The sequence below is a fragment of the Dromaius novaehollandiae genome, chromosome 1, assembly GCF_036370855.1.
Source record: "Dromaius novaehollandiae isolate bDroNov1 chromosome 1, bDroNov1.hap1, whole genome shotgun sequence".
Classification (NCBI taxonomy): domain Eukaryota; kingdom Metazoa; phylum Chordata; class Aves; order Casuariiformes; family Dromaiidae; genus Dromaius; species Dromaius novaehollandiae.
The window spans coordinates 122,284,938-122,303,600 of record NC_088098.1 but is presented as its reverse complement, the minus strand read 5'-3'; positions in this window follow the sequence as shown (position 1 = coordinate 122,303,600).

Genomic DNA, 18,663 nt, shown 5'->3' with positions numbered 1-18,663 from the left:
CGTCTTGGAAAGGGAGGGCGAGCAGTGCTGGCAGTTTCCCAGCACATTAGCACTGGCTGGGTTTTTAAGGTCCATTCACCTCATCTGGGTGTCAGCTCTGTGCTTTGTGGGGAGGACCGGGCTGCCATCCCCAGCCAGCAAAACCTCGGGTAGCGCTGCGCAGGGGCCAGGCTGTAAAGCGTGCGGGGACAGGACCGATCCAGACAGGGGAGAGAAGGGAGAATATGGAGCAGCCATTCACCATCAGCACACTGTCACCCTGAGGTTCAAAGCGTCTCGCTTGCATGGTCCCAGCCGCTGGTCCCATGCTTTGCCGGCGGCAGAGAGGAAAAGGAGGCGGATCAATGCCCGTAAGGCAGTCCGGAGTCAAGACTTCATTAAAGCAGAAGGCTATAGCTCTCAGTGTCCCTGCGTCAATGCTCCCCCTCGGCAAGCACGCACGCACCGTGACGCCAGGAGCCGCCTGGCAAATGTCAGCGCGGCGCTGATTGCATGGGAGAGGGGAGCGGGCGGGAGAGCAGCTCTGCGTGGCACGCCTGCCTGCCTGCAGCGATCGCCTCTGAATAATCCCTCACAAGAGAATCGATCCGACCTCCTGGCGCAGGCAGCAAAGCCAGCCCGGGCTTCCAGACCCTCCAAAAGACGAGAGCATCCTTGTCCTCTCGCTGTCCTCCCTGCTGCCCTCTCTTTCTTCTCTCTCGTACTCCTTGCAGAAGACCCCGGCTGCTGGCAGCTCCAGCCACTGGCCGCAGGGGCAGCACAGGGCTGCCTGCCCTGCTGGTTCTGCTGTCCTTGCTGTCCCTGGTGTCCCCTGCAGCCAGGAAAGCTGGATGCAGTGTCGGAGAAGGCTGTGTCCAGGAAGGGAGGCAGTGGCTGCCAGGAACACCTCACCATGCAGGCATGACACCGGCTCCAGGGAGTGTCAGAGAATCATGTCTTCCTGGGGAGATGCGGTCAAAGCTGCAGGGGTGGCCATCACATTGGGGGGCAGGTTTGCCACTTTGGCCATTGTGGACACCTCAGAAAGGCTTCCCGTGGAAGTGGCTGTGGACCAGTAGCACTGCTGTGACCCTTCGGCTCCGTGCTGCCTGGCTGTGGTGGCCGTGCTAGGCAGGGGGAACATCATTTCCCCTCCAATATATGTGAGGGTCTGGGACCCAAATGCTCACACAGGTCCAAAGAGAGCCCGGGCCAGCTCAGCACTTAGGTCACGGCGCCAGCAGGCGGGCTGAGTATTTGAGAGAGGCAGCGCCATGCTTGTGATCTTCTGGACGCACTGTCTTTTCGCTGTTTCCCAAGACAGGACACAGGGCAGGACGGAGCTTTGTCTTAACCAGATCTGCCTGCTCTTGTGTCACCTGCTTAAGACTTCAGTGAGAGCAGGGTCAGGGATGTGGGACTGTGCTGGATGCCTTAGGCCTGCATGTAATTGCATGTGGGCTTAGGCACCTGCCTCAGCACCAACAGCACTGGTGCAGAGGTGACCAGCAAAACTCCCAGTTCCTCTTCCATTTTACACTTAACTCAGACCCGTGTGACATTCTGCTGCAAAAGACATGCAGTATACGAAAAATCAATGTAGCCCACAGTACGCTGCTCAGAAGTGAGCTGATCAATCAGTCTGAAGAAATTCAATTTGATTGGCTTGTCAGAGGGAAATTTAAAAGGTGACTTAATCATGGTTGACAAGACCCCCTGGAGAAAATTTTTATGCCTAGCCGATTCTTTGCTCTAGCAAGAAGAGGTATAACATGATGCAGTGGCTGCATGGGTGCCTAGCATCAACGTAGGCAAATTCAGAGCAGGAATAAGGCGTGCATTCAGACTGCAAGGATGATTAACCGCTTCAAGAGCTTACCCAGGGACATGGTAGACACACTATTGCTTGCAGCCTTTAAATCAAGACTGACTGCCTTTCTAAAAGATTCATTAGATCTCAAAGAGATGTCCTGGACTTGATGCACAAATTATGGTCTGTGTTATATCAAGGGTCATACTATCTGATCATAATGGCTCCTTCGGGCCTTGAAATTTATGGCTGGTGTCAGAGGGACAAATAATTCTTCTAGCAGGTGCTGCTTTCTGGAGAGAGAGCTCCTGGAGCAGGGCTCTGTTCAAGGAGACCGCAATGAAAACGCTGCCCAGGGTGGCCTCATTCATTCGTTGGGGTTACTTGGCCGACACTACAGCGATAGCAGATGTTCTGCCAGGTAAGCAATGTACAGGCACATCCAACACCAAACTTCAGGTTCACTGTGGAGGGGGATAGTCCTACGCAACTGAAAGCCCTCATCAAAAACAGGAACACGAGTTGTCAGAAGAAAAGGGATGATAAATGTTTTGCTTATCTTCTAGACAAAATCTCTTTTGCAAATAAGATTAAAGAAGAAAATCTTCTGCCAATCTCCTGTTAAAACCTTCATACACAGGGATCTGCAGCATCTCAGCAATCATCTGTCTTGGGATAGCACAATGAGATTGGAGGGGGAAATTCAAGCTCCTCCCTCCACCCGACGCCTGTCCGTCGGTAACACTCGCCTGATGCAAATTTCCATTTCCTAAGTGAGCTGCTCATTTCTTTTGTGCAGAGACTTTCAATTTTCTCTCTATGCAACAATTGCAGCAAAGGCTGAAAGAGGGGGAAGGGGAAATCTTTGTAAAATGATAACCTTGGGGGTAAATCTTCAACAGGATATGCACAGTTTTAGCTGTGCAACTGTCATTTACGTTAACGGGAGTCATGCAGCTAAATAACTGTACTGGAAATACCCTGGCCCCCAGCTGCCTGGTCTAAATAATAATAAATATAAAAAAAAGAGGGAAAAGAACAAAAAGGTTCTGTTCTCCCTCTGCAGGAGGTCAAGAGAAGACCTGTGACAGAAGCAGAAATGTCACTCACTCCTCACCAGTCACTGTGCAGGGCAGCAGGGAATAAGCATTCATGATGCTGAGAGAAGGCCGGCAGCTCTCTGGGCATGTTACTGTAAATTTGAAATTAGAGCCTCCAAGGGGATGCAGAATGACAAACCCAGCTGCTGGTAGGGGTGCCGGCTGCCAGCAGAGTAAAGTGTCAATTATTTACCATTTGCTAAAGGACACCACTTTCTGCAGTCACGCTGACGTCTGTTTTGAAGCGCTTCTTAATTGGTTCAGCATGCGGGCAGTCGGAAGTGGCCCTGCTCTGGAGGGCCTGGCTCGACCCCCGCCGGAGCAGGGCTCAGGGAGCTGGGGCGCCCAGCATCACTTGGGACTTTACAGGGACCTGCGTGATTGTGGCACTGCAGGAGTCACCACTGCACGTTGCCTGCCTGTATCAGCTCCCACAGCAGCAGCCCAGTGTTACTGGGGGGAGCAAAGGTGGCCAGAGGTTGGGAGAGGACTTTGGAGGTGTACGGCCTTTATACTGGTTGAAAAAAAGAGTTGTGCTCTGTTAGTGTCATGGGGGACACATTCGGTGGGGGGATTGAGATGAGAAGGTGCCTCTTTTGTTCCCTTTTCCATGGAAAATTGGTTGTCATGTCTGAAGAGGAACCCCACATTCGCTGCAGAAAGAGGTGCACCAGGCTTCTGCTCACCTAGCCAGGCCTGGGGGAGCTGGGATAACTCAGCACAGCTCCACGCTGATTTACACCACCTGCGAAACTGCCAGCATCTTCAGGAAAGCCAAGAAAGTGAAAACCCATAATTATTCACACTGGGCCCTATTGCCACCTAGAAACTCGCTAAGTAGAAAACGACCAACACGAGGACATGCCTCTGTTTTTTGCAGTAACATGTCATTCCACATTCTGCTGCATGACCAAAGTCGGTGTCTGAAGAAGCTACGCTGTGGGCAAGGACGTGCTGTGCTCGGCAAAGTGATGGCCTCGCTCTCAGCAGGTTTAAGTGGGGAAGAAGAAGACTGCTTTGCTGCCTCTCTGAGAGACTCCCCAAATTTCTTTCTCTCCACAGTATCTTGAAGGATCAGGGCTTCTTCACTAGGACACTGTCAGATTAATTATTACTGAGACCCCATGAATAATGTCATATGCTCAGCAGGAGACTCAGCCAGCTTCTGCCTCGCACCCTGACTCATGAAACTGTAGTTACCCCAGCGAGGTCAGAGAGCGATGGGGAACCTGCACGCGGCTGCAGGACTGCGGGGCATGCAGCACATTGGGGCTTGGGCATGGCATGGGCAAAATGCTTTCGCAGTCCAGATCCAGGCCATAATCTGCAATTTAGGTTGTTCTGCTTCTCCCATTGCAGAGAGATGTACGATTTTCCAAAAGCAACAAGGAAGAATTAGCATCACATAAACTGCACCTTTTGAGTGTGTGTGTGTTTGTGCGTGCAAATGAAACAGATGGGAAGGGTGTTTACACTAGCACTCATGCTAAAAGCACTTAGATTATTTCTTTTTTAATCTAAAGTAGGGCCCAATTTGGGTTGTGAGTATCCCTTTAAAAATCACTGTTCTTTCTCCTGTTGGAGAACGTGGGCTGTTACCTCCTGTGGAACACTTTATTCATCAAAAATTTCTCCCAGTCTTACCAAAACCTTCTATATTTGGGGCCCTGACAAGTCAGGGCACTTCGTGAGCACTGGTGGCTGCTTAATCACAGGGCTCTCATGAGTTTCAGTCATCCTAAATAAGTCATCAAGGCCATGAGTCATGTCACAGGTGGGCTCCACAGTGATTCAAAGATGAGACGCTCCAACCTAATTTGCTTCATGATATTATTACCCAGAAGAAAACACATTCAAAAGAAATATTCCCAAGCCTTATATCCCACCTCTTCCACTTGAGCTAGTAATCCCTTCTCACTAGCTCCTCAGACATCAGCATGGTGAGCCGGCCAGAGCAGCATGAGCTGCTACTCTGACGTCTGGGCTTGAAGGGAACGATTTCTTTTCTTACTTGGCCTGCAGCCTTTTCCCTGTCTGGCTGGGACAGCATTATCTGCCCAGAAAAAATCAGGACTTGCAGTAGTTGTGCATAAAATAGGTGCTGCTTCTTTGATAATAAGCCAAGAGGAGGTATAACGCCGATATCAAACTATCTGTTGGAACGCCCTGGCTGCAATGTCAATACCCCGGTCCTGTGCCACTGCAACGACAGCCACATGAGATTGATGCTTGGCTGTTGGTATTGATGGATCGTTATCGCTGGCTGCCAGCAGTTGTCTGAGATCTCAGCGCTCACAGCACGTGCTGCACCAAGAGGCTGAGAGTCAGGAGAAATTTTAGAGTAAAATTTTCCATACTTGTGAAGACTCAGGCAAGGCAGTGGGAGGCTTGTGGCTGTTTGCAGTGCTGGGGTCTCTGGGGCAGCAACCCAGAAACAGAGGCAAGCTGTGACCGCTGGGAGAGACACGTGCACCTCCGGTCAGAGCACCCTGCTCACCACATGTGCAGGTCCATTTCTGAGAGCCACATCTACAGAGAAGGAAGTGAAGACATGAGCTTTTTGCTTGCGTCAGTGAGGCAGAAATGCCCAGCCATCCATTTTCTGATCACAGGCCTGCTGCTTCTCTCTCTTCATTCATCAGACTGGGAGCAATGGAAACATTTCCCCCTGCAATCCGTTATCTGAAATATTCGTGATAATTTTTGGTGTCAGCATTTCTGGTGAAATGTAAGGAATGCCACACCCCAGCAAAACTAGCCAGGAACTGGAAAGTAAGGGACTGTTGATCTGGAGACAGTCTCTTTTGTTATAAAATAAACAGACACTAAAATAAGTCTATTTTATGGTGTATGTGTCCATATCTGGACATGTGCATATACATATGGAAAAGGACAAGACCCGTAATGCAAACAGCAGTGACAAACGGATCTCCTGTGCTAATCCAGATCCACACAGAGATCTGTAGGAATTTTGCCATTGATTTCAGCATGATTTTAGCCTGTGCTGTAGCAGCAGTTGGCACCTGGGAACTTTGTACTGCTGGAAAGGAAAAATTCTCGGCATAAGGATCCAGCACTCACTTCCAGCCTTGGGAGATCCAAAGATGTCAGAGACTGATGTCGAATACAATTTATCTTACAGCACTTGTACAACCGCTGCTGTCTCCCAATGAGCCCAGAATGACTAAGCCAGCTGGCTTGGCAGGCAGTGGGATCTGAAAAATTGTCCCATTAAAAAAAAAAAAAAAAAAAAACGGTAAAACCTCCCTGCACATAGGTTTCACTGCACCGCAGGCAGCCCCTGGAGAAGACGGGGAGCTGCGTTCCCAAAGAGGGGAGCGGGGAGTGCTCGCACCTCTCAGGATGGTGGCAAAGGTGAGCCACGGCTACGTGGCTGCGGGAGGGAGCCGAGTGCCGCCCCTTGTGCCCCCATGGGGCTCGTGGAGACTAAGGGGGCTCTGGCCCCTTTGCCTCTTCCCTCCCACACCTTCACCAGTGGCAGGCAGTGAGATACCTGTGCTCAGGCTAATAAGCCACAGTTTTCTTGACCTTCCCATGACTTTTCTTGAACTTTTTTCCCTGTCAAAACAAGGAATGATTTTGTTTTGCTCTTGGTTTATTTTATTCCAGTTGCTGTCACTCTCCAGCGTAATCTCCTTATTTTGCAGCTGAGAATGTTCCCTTTATACAATAATTCATGGAAACTGCTGGTTCATTGGAGTGAGTGATGGATCCCCTGCCTCCTCCCTCACCACCTGCCCTTTCAAAATCCACCTGTTCCCACCAAACAGCTCCGACTCCCTCCCAGCACAGAGTGGGCAGGAAGGCACCATGCTCCAGCCGCCATAGCTGCTTTGTCAGGTGAAATATCAAAGGTGAAAGGTTTGGCTACCAACTGAGAAATACACACGCGGTCTCACAGCATTTGGCTGTCCCCTGCTTTGTATTGACTTTCCTTTTCTTGTTATGATAACAGATAAGAAATGACTTTCTGCATTTTCACGGAGACAGCTCTTCTGACAATGTCCCCCAGTCCTTCTGGTCCCCCCAGACCAGGGACCAGAGACAGGGGCAAGAACAGCAAAATTAGAGAAGTGTGAAACTGATCTCAGTGACATACAGGGTTTTAGAAGAATTTTTCAGGAAAGAATAAACACAAGTGGGGAAGGAAGGAAAGGAGTTAAGTGGGCCAGTTGCAAGCTATTCACAAGATCAAGCAAATACCTAGCTTTCATAGAATGAACCCATCTTAAAAAGTTTTTAGGTCTAATGTTCGCAGGTTTGAGAATGCAATTTTTAAAATACAAGATGAGGCCTACTAGAAGGTACACTTTTAAATTATAATTTATAATTTTTTTAATTATTTGATTTTTAAAAAAAAAATAAAAGATGAGGCCTACATTGGCTGTATGCCAGGCAAAGAGCTCACTGAAGAGGAGAGAGGAGACAACTGGCTAGAACAGGCAATTCTCATGCTGGAATGATGTTGTTAGAGAGGTTATTTAAGGCTCAGTCTTAGGACATGAGGTTATTTGAAATTCCCTTTAATCATCTCAGCACAAAAAATAAAATGTGTTGTCTGCAAATAGTTGGGATGTATCAGAAAGACAGAGGAATATCAAAATATTAAGAACTTAATCAGTATTGTTACTATAAGCTGTTGTAAAAAGGTTTATCTGCTAAAACAATAGAGCCATATTACTGTGTCCCATTATCTCTACTGCCTCATGTTACTACTCTCAACAGAGCCAAGGGGTGACTGAGCCAGAGTGTGACACAATGCATCACACAGATGTGATCCAAAATGGGTACGTGATGTATTCCCATTAGCAAAAGGCAAGAATCAATGTAGTTGCACCACCCGCATATGAGAATTCAAGTGGTTCAAGGGTGAATTGAAGGGTATGTTTCTGGTCATCTAGTGAAATGACTTGCATCTGGAACAGGTACATGACTGACACTTACAGCGACCTCCTCACAGGAGAAGGCTGAAAGACCTGAGCTCAGATCTTTCTAAGTCTTCACACCGAATGCAAAGGAAGGACAGGTCTTCTTTCTGTGTCAGCATTATTTTTTGCATTAAAGGAGTTAAGATTATCAGGAATAAATCACATTAGAAGCTAGTTGTGAAGACAGGCAAGGTCCTAGAACATTTTCCTAAGTGCAAGAGAGGCAGCAACCCCCCCAAGCAGCTCTATGCTGCAACCAGGTAAGTTAATGGATAGGCTTATACAACTTGGTGGTCTGCCACAGCAGGGGCCCAAATTCAGTGACCCAGGAGCTCCTTTCACCTTTGTGTTTCATATGTGACTGTGACATGCAAAATCATGATGGCCCTCACAGCTTGTAAAAATGCTTCTTTTAATCCATTAATAAATTCTGCTTACTGTCCCCAGTGCAGGGACTTAAATGCACTGCAATGCTGAGATGTTCAGAAGGATGTTCTGGGCTCAGTCAACAGAAGCAGTGAAACCTCTAAGAGTCAAAGATCATTTAGTTTTGCAGGGTCTTAGCATTTCTGACTGGATAGTCAGGGAAGAGCTTCTTTGACTCACAGATATTTTCATAAACCAAAGTCACCCTTCCCAGTGGTCACGTTTTGATTAAGAACTGATTTTGCTCTTTGTGAAAAGATAATCAGACACTGTCAAGTGCCATACAGATGTAGAGTGGGGAGAAAGACCAGGAAAACTAAACTGCTTTTTAAAAAGAGCACGTAAATGAGAAAGATGGAAATCAGGCACCCTGTCATTGCCTTTGAAACAAGACACCAGCAAGAAAATAGAAGGTCAGTGACACTAAGTCAAGAACAGCCTCCTATGAAAGAAGTTCAGACCCAAACCCAGCACCACTGTAAGCTAGGCAATGTAATGAATCATATTTTCCTAGGGAGATTGTATGCTAGAGAACTTTATTTCTCCAGGAAAGCCATGTATGAATTAAGAACCAGCCAAGTAAGCTGTGCTTTCAAGGCTTAATAAGTGCCCTTTTTGATGTGAAAAAGAAAAAAACTAAAACATAACACTTTAACCTTTGCTTAAAGGTAGAGCCTTTCTTTGTCTTTATACAGCCTCAGTATACATGCTCTTTTCTATCAACCCTCCGTCATGCCTGGCAGGCTAATCCATCTGTTCGCTTTGTTTCATTCTGCAAAGATAATACATATTCTTGATCCTTGTTTTTGAAGAGCCCTTAGGAAAACATGGCTTGAAGGAGGAATAAAAAGCTATAGTAAAGGACTCCATTTCTAGGTAATTTCTTCTAAATCCTGCTTTCAGTTTATTACCCTGACAAAGAGTCTCTCAGTTGCAGAGCAGAGCCCTACCTCCCGCAGGGGATATACTGAGGATTATCTACCCTGAAATGAAAGTCTGTTGACCTAGGGAAAACATTTCACTAAATAACAGCAGTTGTGAATTGAAGGGACCTGTGGGGTATTAGACACGGTGTAAAAGCAATTTAAACGGAGTAAGGAAAATACGTGGAAACAGTTTGGGGCAGGAAAGCTAGATAAAGTATGTAAATGAATACATTTGCAGGATGGGTAAAAGTTTTGCGAGAGGAATAGGTGGTATTTTTTCCATCAGTACTATCTGAAATGGCGACTGCAGATGTGCCCCCACCTGAGCAGCCCTAAAGCCTCAAAAAGATGCAGTCTGTGGCCCACCATCACAGCGAAACGCAACCCAGCCTGCTGCATCTCCGGTGGGACTCCCACTGCGGCCTCCAGGTTTTCCCCACAGGTCCTGCATTCCTCCTGGCACCACCACGGCCTCTCCCTGCTGCAGCACCCTGGGGCTGAGGAGCCCACAGAGCCGGTCACGGGTGGTGCGACCTCCTGCCTTCCCGACTGTCCGTGGGGCTGGACGCAGCCTCTGTCGTGTACCCCCAGAGAGCCCTGCCTTTGACAGGGGTAGTCCAGGTGCTGTGTGCACGTGTGTATATGCGTGTGTGCGTGCAAGCACATGCACATGCTTTCCACATCTCTTTCCCATCCCTGCGTTTGGGCCATGCTTTGCCATGCACAAAGCCTGCCCACACAGTTAATCCATGTTTTCAAGGAAATTATGAAACTTGTGACACTGGAGCTATATCATATTCAAATTAGAGGAGAAAAAATAGTCAAAACTACTGGTTTTCAGCCAGTAGTTTCAGCCTTCCCAGCCCATTGTCCGGTGGAAATTCAAGCCAGCTGGCAACCTCAGCTAAAGTGGCTTAAACATCCCTGTGCCATTGTGCTTTTTCTTTGGTTGGCTAACATTAGGCCTAGAAAACCAAACGCACAAAGTATGTAAGTGCTGGCATCCCTTGTGGCCTCTGAACCTCAGGAATAAAAGCATTTTTGCTCTCCAAAAGAAACTTATGGAAGTCCTGTTGCCTTTATGCCCTGCATTATGGTGATAATCCTGTTCTAGATTACAATCATCCCATTTCTCAAATGCCTAAGGGGCTCCAAGTCTCATTCCTAAAGCTGATGCTATCATTTTCTATGTGCTTTACACACACACACAGAGAAGAAAAAAGTACCCAGAAGAGATAAAGAAGAAACCTATACCTCACTGATAAGGTACAAGCCCATCTTTGTGTTTTTTATTAATGAGGGTAACCTCAGAGTAAAGGAGAGTTTCTGAAGAATGCCTTCATAGGGAGAAAAATGTCAAGGGATCCACTAGACTAAGTCTACACATTCATAAATATTCACTTATCTTTTTAATACCCTGCATAAAATAAAAGTTGATGTGGAATATTCTATTGGAATGGGAAATATCTCTGACAGGGACATTTTTCAGTTGTTGGATAATGTTCCAAGGAAACGATGGAACTACTACAACTTAAATCATGTAAAATCAGGATGGAGAGAAAGAACTTTAGTTTTTCCAAGTGTTTCTACAAACCCAGAGTTCACAAGGGGCTCAGCTGTATCTGGCAATGAAAGTTACAATAGGGGCAAAGGTTTTCAAAAGTGACCAGTGATGTTCACTCTCCTCAGGTTTGGGGAGACCTGTTTCCAACAGCCCTTTTTTTCTGAACCTGATTTCCTTTCCCCAAACAATACTGAGTAGCACCTGTGACAAGCAAGCCCCACGATACATTAGATGTTGCATATCAAAGGTTCACCAACTAATTTCCAAACCTTGAGGAAAAAAAAAAAAAAAAGAACAGTCAAGAAGCAGAGAGGACTGCAGTGCCTGTTACATCTGTGGGTCAAGGCTGATAGAAGAGATGCTGTTATCCACCACTTCCCCAGGCCCATGACAAACTATTGCCCCCTCAGATGCCTCAGAACAACAGTTTGCAGGTCCATTGAATGGCCTGGGTTAAAAGCAATATATGCAATTTTTTCTTAGAGAGTTGTTCTGTATTTTTAACAAGGAGGGCCTGACCACACAAGCTGCTAGAGGGGCTCCACTGCCCAAAGATGGTGCAGATCCCAGTGTCCTCCTGCATCCCTGTCTCCTCTGAGCTGGTTGTTGTTGTTGCTGCTTCTCCTTCTGTTTGGGACAATTTGCATGACTCAGCCAGAGATGAATAGAAAAATGAATGTCATTGTTTTGATCCGGTTAAAAATATTTTGTCTGGTGCTTTCTATCTCGATCTCCCTCCTCCCCCCTCCCCCCTTTTTTTCTCCTCAAAGAGAACTATTAGCACATATTTAGGAAGGTAAATTGTACCCTGAGTTAAATTAGCACCTGATCAAATGTGTGCAAAGTGCTAATTGCACCTTGTAAACAAGAACAACTGAAAACAAGCTCTTCTGGGCCTGGCAAGCGGACATGGAAACTGAGGCTTCAGTTCAAGGAGAGCCTTTTCAGATAGTGGTCTACAGTATTTCTCAGTGATATAGGTTGGACCATTTCATACTGAACCAAAGGAACAACCAGGTAGTCTAATTAAGTATATCAGGCAGTTCTTTTGGCCCATGTTTTCCACTTCCAAATATGACGAAATACTATTTGAGCAGAGAATGAGATCCATAAGTTTGGCTTCAGGACTTTGGTACATGTATTTATTATATCCCATATAATCTCAGTGACCACTTCCTTGAGGATGACTCCAGTTACTTCTCCTGGCAGGCTTGCTCTCTCCTCTCTGGCAGTCTTGGCAGGACGCGTGCTGAGCTCCTTCCCACCCCTCTGGGCCACACCACGCAATCTCGCAAGCAGCTCGGCATATTGCAATGTGCCTTGGTGAAAACCAGCCCTCGCCATTCAGTCAGCAAGGACTAGAGCTCATCATTAAAGAGTAATGAAAAGAGAGAAGAGCTGATCAGGATAGAGTATCAAAATCAAGTGTCCTGCCAGGTGATCTCCTTTGTCACAAGTAACAAATCTCCTAAGATATTTGCGTCAGAAAATGGACCAGTGTTCCCTTCCATTCTTGAGATGTGGGTTAAAATCCTCGCTTAAATCAGAAGTGGAATTAGTTTGATGGGCTTAATCTAAGCCTGAACAGAAACTGATCTATGCCAAAAATAGCTACAGCAGTTATCACTTGGTCTGTAGAGCTGGTTTGCTCGTCCTGGGCTGGGCCTGGCATTTGGTAGATAGTTATTTCTTGCATTTGTGACAGCACTTACCCAGGTCCCCAGTGGCCTGGGAGTCAGACATACAACTACTGTTAGCCTGGGGGGGGGGGGGGGATATTTTATGTATTTGTGCCCTCCCAAGCTGGGACTGCCTTGACCACTACAGACCAGTTACACAGGAGAAGCTAAGAGCAACCTCTCCATCCCCCATGGACACCGAGGGGAAAAACTGAAATTACTGCTATGCAAGAACACAAGTCCTCCAGCATGAAACCTCTTGACTAAGGTGGATACCATAGTTCACCCTGATACACTGGCATATGTCTTATATACTTTTACTGCTTTAATTTGATCAGGGCTATTAGGAGAGCAAAGGGGAAGGCGGTATAGCAGCTTCTCAGGCAGCAATGTGCTGGGACAGCCCTGAGTGATAATGGAGGAAGCCGATGGGACGCTCCTATGCTCAGCTTCTCACAAAACTAGAAGTCTTTATTTATTTATTGAAAGAAATCAGATGGTTTTAAGCTAACTAGCTGTGGATCTCTGAGAAGAAAGGTATCAAAGTGGATTTTAAACTTTAAAAGGAGAGCCTCCTTTGAAGGTACCTGTGTGCTGGAAAGGTGGCACTGTGCATTTCAGGAGTGCATGATGACACTGGGGACAGCAGAGATGACCTGGAGATACAAGAGCTGAAGGCTCCTTATCCCGGAGGGGTGGGCATCTACAAAGGAAGGCCAGCTGTGCTCGTCCCCTGGGAAGTACAGGCCCTGGCTCCTGCCCGCTGAAGCAAACAGCTGTGAGGGCTGAAGGCACCGACATCTGCTGCCTGGCCACCGCCGCCTGCCAGCCAGACATCACAGCATAACCCAGCTGGGACGTGGAAACATGGGCCCATGCTGCAGCTGCTCCGCATGCCGTCAGTGCCTGAACCCATATCGCAGCAATTTGAGGCAGTTCACCGGGCATGAGCAGGCACACAGTGCCCTCAGCCGACTCTGCTGTGGGGCACTGGTGTGCTGCGACAACCTGGACGACCTGGACGTTTGCTTTAAATAGACTTGCCAGCACTTGTCTGCCAGAGAAAATGACACCCCATGTGTATAGGCTGCCTTGTGCTTATCATTATAACAAGCACTTTGAAGAAGAAAATTGTTTTGAGAGAGGCCACCTTTATTTGCTGTGCCCCTTGGACACCTAACAAAGGCAGAGGCGTTAGGCTACAGATGTGCGTTTTCTTGAAGTTGTGAAATTCTGTTCAGGTTTTGCTGAGATGGGAGCTGCTCAAAATTGGTATTTCTTTTCTCCCTCTTGTGCTCCCACTAACAAACTGTAACTTTATCTTAAGAAAAAAAATAGAAACCTTGGGAATTTTTAATCAAATAATGAGGAAAAACTGTTGTTTAGATTGCAAAAACACTCTGAAGTTAGGCAGGATGAAGGTTGCCTGCACAGACTCCTGGTATGTATGCATTATGATACAGGCTTATTTGTATGAGTACTTACAGTTTTTCCTGCAGCATCATTTAATGTTTAGGATACACACTCAAAGGCCTAAAATTTGCAGTCACTCAGGCAACCATAGATCTGGCCTTTCCCACTTTTAGCATTTCTGATGTTGCCATCTTTCTCTTAAAGTCATTTTTGTTCATCTTCCCCGTGTCAAGCAGAAGAAAACACTTCTTTACTATGAGGATGGCTGAACACTGGAACAGGTTGCCCAGAGAGGCTGTCAAGTCTCCATCCTTGGAGATATTCAAAACCCAACTAGGCAAAGCCCTGAGCAACCTGCTATAGCTGACCCTGCTTGACCAGGAGGGTGGGCCAGACGATCTCCAGAGGTGCCTTCCAACCTCAACTATTCTGTGATTGTGTGGTCTCATGCCTCTGTTTCCATCACAAATAGTGAATTCCTGTATTTTGTTTATTAAATTAGAAAGCTAAAAGGGTTTTCTAAGCAAACCGGGGGGAAAGCAGCAATACCAGTGATATCTGTTGCCATACAGAAGAACTGCAGACAGACAGTCTTCGTGCTATCCAGTGAGCCTCATGGCAGTTTGACTATACAACTGGAATGATACTTATGCATTTTTTCAGTCACTCTAATTTTCTTGCTTCGATAATTAGCCAAATGATGTTAGTACTTTTCCCCCTCCAAGTAATCTTCACCTTTGTGCAGTAAGCATGCTAATTTGCCAGAAGGCTACATGGTACTTGCATGTTTTTCCATCTAATTTGGCATCATTGCAGCTTAAAGCAGGTGCAATGCTAATAAGGCAACTTGAGCAATCAGCCCAGGTAGAGATTTGTGGGTTGTACAAGAATTTGTTTGGAGTGCCTTTCCATGTCCATGCTCAGTGCTAATTTTAGTTGGAAGTGGGGGCAGGAAGAGAAGCTCAGCAGATAAAACGGAAATCCTGGGCTTGCTAGAGTGGCCATGGCATATGCTAGTGGGAAACAACTCTCCTTTGTACAGAGAGTACCTGCACACCAGCTCAACCTGAACGTCCTCTCCAGCGCCCTGCTCATGAGCGGAGGCAATCCCAGGGAGAATGGAGGTTGCGCAGGTCCTTGCCACCTCCTGTCTTTGGTACTGAGCAGAGCACAGAGATAAATAGGCTGATGACTGAAGAGCATGAAAAGCTACAGCTGGGAGTTTTGTCATTTGCAATCCTGCTCCTGGCAGCAGGCTCAACCTCTCAACATGCTGACTGCCCTCAGCCTGCCCCGTGTTACACTGTGAGATGAGCTTCTGCAAGTTTGCAGGATAATGTTTTTAGACCTTGGTTGGCTTTTAGATGAGTCCGTTTAGCTGTGGTAATTCCTTGGCGGTGGTAGTGATCCACCCTGTGGCTCCCTCAGCTCTCATCGGTGACCTGGGCATGGCACTGTTCCTCAACTTGCTCAAGTCTGAGAGCACTTGGTCCCTCCTTGTCCCCCTCCTTCTCTTTCCTTCCCTGCTGAATTATTCAGCCTTGCGGGCATGTGACAGGGAGGCCCCATGCTCTGTGTGCAGATGGGGGGGTTTCTCCCAGCAAAGGAGAGCACGCTGCTGTCACGGACTAAGTGCCCAGAGTTCATGACCTGCTGCAGTGTGCCACTCAATCCATTAGTAACACTGTCCTTTGGGCATGCAGTGATGTCAGAGCTGTCTAGATAAATTAAAACCTGTTCAATCTTTGCTGTCACATCAGCTCCTGCTTTGGTTTGCTTGCTTGCTTGCTTTTCTTGCTTAGTTCCTGTTAGAGCTGGAGCATTTCAACTAACAGACATATTGCAGAACTTTCCCATAAGCAAGCCTTTAGATTGCTCTAGGCAGAAACTGAGTTTCTCAGGTTGAAGAGATTGATTTTCCTCCTCAAATCTATTATTATTATTATTATTATTATTATTATTATTATTGCTATTGCTATTGCTATTATTTTATTAGTCCATTTATGTTGAACTACACAGTGAGAAAGCATTTGTGGATAAATCATATCTGCTTTGTTCTTTGCCACCCCAGGCTTCACATACTGAGGACTCTGGATTTTGTGAGGAAGGGATCTGACTGACGACATGAAGATGAATTTTGAAGGGGGTCTCATCATGTGGATCTGCATATCCCTAAATTTTGATGGTGTTGGTGACCTCTTATCCAGCCCTACAGTACCCAAATGACCTGTCTTAACAACGATGAGATGAATCAAAACTCCAGACTTTGATCCTACTTTGCACTGCAGTGTTTGCAGTCTACTGGTGCTGTGTATCAGCCATTAGCAGAGAAAATCTGAGAATTCAGTTGCTTCCTGGCACCCACTAGGGAAATAGTGCTCATGTGAAAACACTTTTGCAAACTAGAAAATGTTCCTATACTGTACAGAGGTCTGGAGGAGGGAGACACTTTCACTCTTGACTCCCCGTTCTCTTCTGGGTCCTTTTCGGATCAGAGCAATGAGATGAAACTGGCTAGAAAGACGATTCATGGCGTGGTGGTGAGCAAGAATAACTGGATATTTTATGGAAAACTCCTCCCCCTCCTGCCGTTTCTCGGGGTGTGCTGGAGGTGGGCCCTGAATCAGCAGGGGTTCAGAAAGGAAGGATCCTGCTCCTTGGTGTTGTGCTCAGGGAAGTGCTCTGGGCTGAAGTTCATCTGCAAGGCATGGCACTCAAGTCATTGTGTCTTGCACTGCAAGCTCTGCAGACACTCAGACTGCTCCCAGTACTGTTCCGAGATTAAATCTTACTTGACTTAAATTTCCTCCCACTGCAAACATTTCCTTGAATTAATAGTTTCTCAACAATAGATAATCAAAACACTTGCCTGTATTTTATTTTTAAATAAACCAGGTGAGGGTCAAAAGCAGATAGAAAACAGACCGATTAATGAAAGAGGTTACTGTTTCTTTTTTTTTTTAACTTTCAACAGATGGAAAAGCAATTAATTTTTGATCTGATGATGTTTCAATTCTTCATGGGGATCGTTATAAAGACCTCAAGCAGGTTGTGGCCCAAGTTAAAAGCATGGATGGAAAGGAGTCCACAGCACAGTTTGCTATGATGGTTCCCTAGGGAGGATGAGAGAGGATGAGATGTGTCAGCTAGCTGAAGTAAAGCAGGAACCCTTATTTATTTCAAGTAACTTTTTTAAACAAGTAAGAGGATCCTGTGTAGAAGCACAATTAACAGGAATCTCCCCAGGAAGCCAAATCCTGAGGATCTTGTCCTCTTACCTCTATTTGGGCAAAACTTCTTTCCTGGTTTCCTTGAAAGCTTTGCCTTAGCAAAGAGTAGACAGAAGTAATAGAAGAGTGCTGGGATTTGGGACCACAGTGCTGGTGTCCAGTATACATAATAATTCCTCACTGCTGCAAACCTTACAGAGGTAGATGCCCCACAGCAAAGTGTGGGTCGGACTCAGGATTATGCTGGGAGCCAGGAGCTGGGTTTTGTCACAGCTTTTGTGGCTTTGAGCCACCAGCTTAGTCCAGCTGCACCTCCATTTTCCAATCATAAATGTGTTTAGGTGCTCAGTATTTCCCTTGGGAAGCCCCAAACCATATATTTCACCTGGTTTGATTTCAGTGGGGAATAAGGAGCCTGAATATTTTGTTGCATCTGAACATAGGTGTTTTCAAACTGAAAACAAGCTCTCCTGTTGCTTCAGTCACACATATCAACCTTTCAATGGGAAAGTGAGAGCACAGCAAGCCAGGGGCTGCCTCGGTTCTGGGAGAATTGTCTCACCATAACTTCTGCCTTTCTTCAAAGAAAAGACAAGCCGTGCTGTTCATGTAGTTAAACACATCAACCTTGACTGAGCTAACCTTGCCCACGACCTTGAACCACAGGAATCTCTGGACTCTCCCATGTGATATTTGTGTGCATGAACACCTGGATTAAGTGACCTGTGTCAAACATGAAATGACAGAGCTGTGGTTTGCTTAGCATTCACCCATGGCCAAATGCTACAGCCCTTTTCAAGCAAGAAGTATGAGGTATTAAATACATGACCCCACATGGCTGTGCTGGCAGATCTTAGCAACGCTAGGGCTGGACGAGTTAGAGCAGAGACAGCTCCTTGCAGGAGTCTCCACCGCGAGATAGAGGCACCCTGTCTTGGGATGAGACACGTCTCACTCTCTGCTCAGTCAGCGAAGGAGCCAAGCTCTGGTGGTCATGGTGTTAGGTTACTCATGCCGGGGACCTGGGCTCATCTTGGACAGGTGGCTGAAGAAGCATTAGCTGCCCTCAGCGTTCGATTGCTGGTGACATGAGCTGGGGTCGTACTTCTGAGCCAGGGTCAGTGCTGCTTTGCTTCTCAAAAGAGCACTTGTGCTTTGGTGAGTTGTCACAGGTTTGTGGTTGCCATGAATTAGGGGTGTTTTTTAATGCGAACACAATGTTATCTCATTACATGTGCTCTCAGGGCACCACAGCGGGAGGAAAGCTATGAAAATGTCTGTCCCTTTAGGGCAAGACAGTTTTCTAACTGGGACAAGAAAAGAGTTGTCCTGGGCTAAAGCCAGGCAGATTGGATTGCTAGCCAAGGAAGTTACAGTCTTCTAAACTCTCTCCAAAATCCCATTGGCAAAGCTGAGTTACACCAGTGAGAAATAAACATCCTCATTTTAAGATGAACTGAAATGACCAAAGCTGTACAAAGCACAGGCAATGGGCATTGGGATCTGGCATACATCCCTTACATTTCACTTTGTCTCAGTCTGTAACATTTACAAATCTTTTGCCTGGCTTGACCTAAAGTAATAATG